Below are 4,974 nucleotides of genomic sequence, written 5' to 3' on the forward strand. Positions count from 1 at the left end.
TTAAGAACCATTGCTTCTTTATGTAAAGATTAATACAAATCTAATTCTGTCTGGGGCTGAAGATAGAAATGCATATTTGTAAGTGGGAGATTTGCTTAGCAAATATTGCAGTTTCAGTTCTTGAGAATATCTCGTTCAAATGAAAATAGTAAGAGGAAGGAAACGGAATATTTGCTTTGGAAACTCATAGCCTGCATTTATTTATCGATTCTGGGTTTTGCCAAAAAACAAATGTAAACAAATATGATTCTAATTATCAAATATTTGGCTCGTTAATTCCTGCATTTGATTTGTATCGTTGCAGTGCATGGTGGTTTATTAGATCTGAGTGTTTCTGCGAATAAAGACCATATTATCTATGGATCATGGTTGAGAGACTCCTTGTTGCTATAGCACTGCAGCCTATAGACATTCTGCTCTTTGCATGCACCTTTTGTTGTTCTCACCGACAGTGGCATGGCACTGTTCAACAGAGTCTGCAGCGCACGTTCAGGGCGTCAGGGCGCACCCTGGGGGGGGCTGTCCCCTGAGTCTCAGGGGGAGAGAAGGAGGGAGAGGGGGGATTTCTTGCAGGCTTGAGGTTGACTCTTGGTCGAAGCCCTCTCCACACCGAGGCAGCGGAGCGAGGCAGCGGAGCTAGTCAGCGGCATTTCCGAGCGATCTGGTGAAAAGCCCCGCAAGCGGGCAGAGATATCACACACACACACACACACACACACACACACACACACACAGAGACAAGGGACTCATCAGATGAGTAATATTATCGATCCTCCTCCTTTCTCCCGCATATATCTGCGGCTGGCTCAGTTTGATTTACGGAAACTTTTTCCGCAGTCGAGGATGTTTTCTTCTCCTCTCTCCGTCTGTCTCTCTATTCTTCGTTCTCGCTCTCCCTCTCTCTTTATTTTTTTTCTCTCTCTCCCTCTCTCTGTCGCTCTCTCTCAATTCAATTCAGGGTTGCTGTATTAGCATGAGGTTTCTCTCTCTCTCTCTCTCTCTCTCTCTCTCTCTCTCTGTCTCGTGTGTTTCCGTGTGTACCGGATAGATCCAGGACAGCTTCTGCTGCTGCACTCGAGGAAGGTGTCTGCAAAATCGGCCTGTGTTTTCTTCTGCAACTAGCAAGGCCAAAACATCCAGGTAGCCTACACGACTCATTTCTAACAGTGTTCATTAGGATTTGTATTCGGCATTTAAACCTTTAGTTTTATTATTCCCAGAGACACAAATGATAATCACCACAATGAGAGAGCAGCCATGCAGGCACACTATTTTTTCCTGTTGTTTGTTAGGCTTTAGAATAAATGCAAGCTCTTTCAAATATAATTTGACTTTTATTATTATTATTATTATTTTTGTCATTATTATTATTATTATTATTATTATTATTATTATTATTATCATAATGACCTAGGCCTGTGCGTTGACATGGTTTTTGTGATCGTGCAGCATTGGGGTGAGACTGTTGAACATGGCATTGCAACAGTGTGTGGTCTTCTTCTCTCTCATCACGTGCTTGTGTGTGTGAGAGAGAGAGAGAGAAAGAGAGAGGTGGTATGTGAGTTGGGCTGGAAGAAATTCTTGTGTTTTGGAATGCATTTACCCTGGGGGAGACATGCAGAGAGAGAGACATTCAAAGAGAGAGAGAGACATACAGAGAGAGAGACATTCAAAGAGAGAGAGAGACATACAGAGAGAGAGACATTCAAAGAGAGAGAGACATACAGAGAGAGAGAGAGAGACACACACAGAGAGACACACAGAGAGAGATACATGCAGAAAGAGAGAGATACATACAGAGAGAGAGAGATACATGCAGAGAGAGAGAGATACATACAGAGAGAGAGAGATACATACAGAGAGAGAGAGGGGCATTCAGAGAGAGAGACATACAGAGAGAGAGAGAGATACAGAGAGAGAAAGAGAGCGAGAGAGAGAGACATACAGAGAGAGAAAGAGAGACATACAGAGAGAGAGTTTTTTATTTAAGTTTAAGTTGGTGTTTATGCTGTGGTTTATGTTTTGCCAGTTATTGTCAATTTCTTTTTTGTATATTATCTGCTTTGGCAATACAAGTAATGTGTTTCCATGCCGATAAAGCTTTTAAAATTGAAATGAGAGAGAGAGAGAGAGAGAGAGAGAGAGCACTTTGTGATTGCTTCCACAGAAATAATTGAATCAATTATTTTGCTGCTGTACAATGCAAGTATCTTTCTAATTGCAAATTCAATCATAGTGACAATATCAGTTCTAAGGGATTAACGTGTTTGTTTTTTTGATTGTTACTCTCAGAAGACTAATGAAAACCATGTGCCCTCCTCCGCTTGAGACAGCGTTGCTGTTTCCAACAGGGGGCACTTGTGACACATGGAGTTGGAAATTTTCTTTTTTAATGTGCCACCAATGTTTAGTTGAGCGTATTCACACAATATTAAAGAAAACATTGTGCAGGGGAGGTCAGAAGCCAAGGAAAGGCTTATGAAGATCCAACCCCTCCTAGGGACACTAGTTACACTGAGCAGCAGTGACAAATAGAAAAAAAAGAACAATAAAATAGGATGTAAGTGTACCCTGGAAATCCAGAGTTCTCGCGAGAATTTGATGTTCCTCTGGCATCGAGTAATGCTGCTCATTAACTATACCTCTGTAGCTGAGCTGCACCAATCACATTGGTCTATCTGATGTAGGCGGGCCAGAGGTGAGCTGCACCAATCACATCGGTGTATCTGATGTAGGCGGGCCAGAGGCGAGCTGCACCAATCACATCGGTGTATCTGATGTAGGCGGGCCAGAGGCGAGCTGCACCAATCACATCGGTGTATCTGATATAGGCGGGGCCAGAGTTTAATCTACCAGTTAGCTCCGCTGGTAGCTGAGCATATGCGGCTCTGGATACCCTGTGTGTTGTTGTGATTGGTCGTAGTGTTATCCAATTGCGTGCAGTAGTTGGTGCCGCCCCTTGAGATGGGCGACTTTCATTACTTGATGCCACACCCTTAATCTTTCAGATTTGGGTCTCGATTTCCAGGTTAATGTAAGTGTACAATTATTACCTAATCTATTTATTTATTTATTGTTTGTTTATCTGTGTCTCTCCCTTGCTGCTGCAACAGTGGGAATTTCCCCTTTTGTGGAAAATAATAAAGCATCTTGAACCTTGAATCTTAAAAAAAAGAGAATGCATTTAAATAAGATCTTAAAAATTGTGTTGATCAATGACTTTTTCATATGTTTTTGAATAATGTAAATGTAGCGGCTCGGCGAGCTTTGATTTGTTGCTCGCACGGCAGGAAGTTAAACGGTGATATGATCATCCAGTCAATACAGATATTTATTAAAAACAATAAAAACAAGCAGGGCTATAACACACCCCTGAGTGTGCTCTATTACAAATTCAATATATTAAAAAAAAATATTTAATAATTTTTTTTCTACATTAAGTGGTAATGCCATAGAAATACAGAAAAGGCTTTTATTTTCAAAAATCCCAAAACGTAAAGGTTGTAATCTGTAAATTGATATCATGAGACAATATATTTGTTTAAAAGGATAATTCCATTTCTTAATGGTATTGAAAGTTAAATTACATTGAATTGTATGCAAAAAGACAAAATGTAAACAATTTTGTCTACAATTGAGGCATCTTTCTGTCTTTAAATTTAAGGTAAAGAAACAATAAAAACAATCATGCAAAAACAGTCAAAAGTCTGGTAGCAAAAGTTGCCAAACAAAATTCTACAAAAAACTTCTTTTTAAAATACAGATATTTACTGTACATTTTCTGTATTTTCACAGTCCAACTATTGTAGAATTTAAAACAATTGTAAGCATAAAACATAGAAAATTTAACAAATGTATAACTCAACAAACACTGAAAAATATTGCAAAATATCTGAAAAAGTTACATCCACCTTTTGATGCTTTGTGGTAAATGGGGCTCTTCTGGGTGCCGGGGTAGCACACCTGGTAGCGTGCGCCCATGAACAGAGGCTCAGTCCTTGATGCAGCGGTTGTGGGTTCGGTTCTGATCTGTTGCCTTTGCTGTGTGTCATTCCCCTCTCTCTCTCTTTTCAAGTTTAAGCTGTCCTTTCCGAAATAAAGGCCTAAAAATTCCTTAGACTTCAGGGGGTAAAAACAAGACCCAATTAATCAATTTTTAAAAATATTTCATGATTCATTTAATACTTGACAACTAATTGAGTCGTCTTTGCAGCTCTAGTTGTTGTCACTGCAGTGTGTGATGCTGTGTTATTGAGAACAGAAAGCTGTGTGTGTGTGTGTGAGCGTGCTACCTATTTTAGCCTTAAAGTCTGACCTTAAATGTTGCTGGAACATATGTAAATTTATGGAGTTAATATGTTTTGTTAATCATGACAATATTCAATCTCCTGTTATCCTGGCTATTCCTCATGTTTTTAATGTTAATCGTACATATGTAATGTGAAAATGTCTAGTGTTATAGATATATTCATTTTGGCTGTATGGAGCTTTTGAACTGACTAGTCACCTGAGACACCCCTGCATTGAATAGTTGGTATGTTCCAATTTGAGGGGCGGGGCTTCAGGCCTACATAGTCTCTTTGCTGGAGGCGGAGAGAGAAGGTTATTTAGTGTTAACTTGGGTTAACACTAAACATCCCGACTTAACAACGTCATCTCGGACTCACCTTGAGTGTTTTTTTCCACGTGCTCGACAACCCAACTGCATGTACTCACAACAGTGTGTGTGTGCAACTAACATAGTGTGATACATTAAGATCAGTTGATTAGTCGACAAATTTCTAAATTAATCTACTATTTTAAACATTGATTAATTGATTTGAGTCACATATTTATAAAACGCAAAGAAAAGAATTCTCAGTTTCCTTCCCAATTTCTTCTCTCTGTGACAGTAAACTATATATATCCCCCCCGACTGGCAATTGTGTGTGTGTGTGTGTGTGTGTGTGTGTGTGTGTGTGTGTGTGTGTGTGT

The 4,974-nt window shown here is 39.6% G+C and overlaps 2 long non-coding RNA genes across 2 annotated transcripts in view; one reads left to right on the forward strand and one right to left on the reverse strand.

Moving 5' to 3' along the window:
- Positions 1-1,511: 1,511 nt before the first annotated feature.
- Positions 1,512-4,974, forward strand: part of LOC116689807 (uncharacterized) — a 26,080-nt gene continuing 22,617 nt past the window's right edge. The window contains exon 1 of the long non-coding RNA XR_004332102.1: positions 1,512-1,551. This is a non-coding gene — a long non-coding RNA (uncharacterized LOC116689807). The remainder of the gene's footprint in view (positions 1,552-4,974) is intronic.
- LOC116689808 (uncharacterized) overlaps positions 3,372-4,974 on the reverse strand; it is a 19,145-nt gene continuing 17,542 nt past the window's right edge. Inside the window, exon 3 of the long non-coding RNA XR_004332103.1 lies at positions 3,372-3,381. This is a non-coding gene — a long non-coding RNA (uncharacterized LOC116689808). The remainder of the gene's footprint in view (positions 3,382-4,974) is intronic.

Source organism: Etheostoma spectabile, chromosome 5 (assembly GCF_008692095.1).
Source record: "Etheostoma spectabile isolate EspeVRDwgs_2016 chromosome 5, UIUC_Espe_1.0, whole genome shotgun sequence".
Taxonomy (NCBI): domain Eukaryota; kingdom Metazoa; phylum Chordata; class Actinopteri; order Perciformes; family Percidae; genus Etheostoma; species Etheostoma spectabile.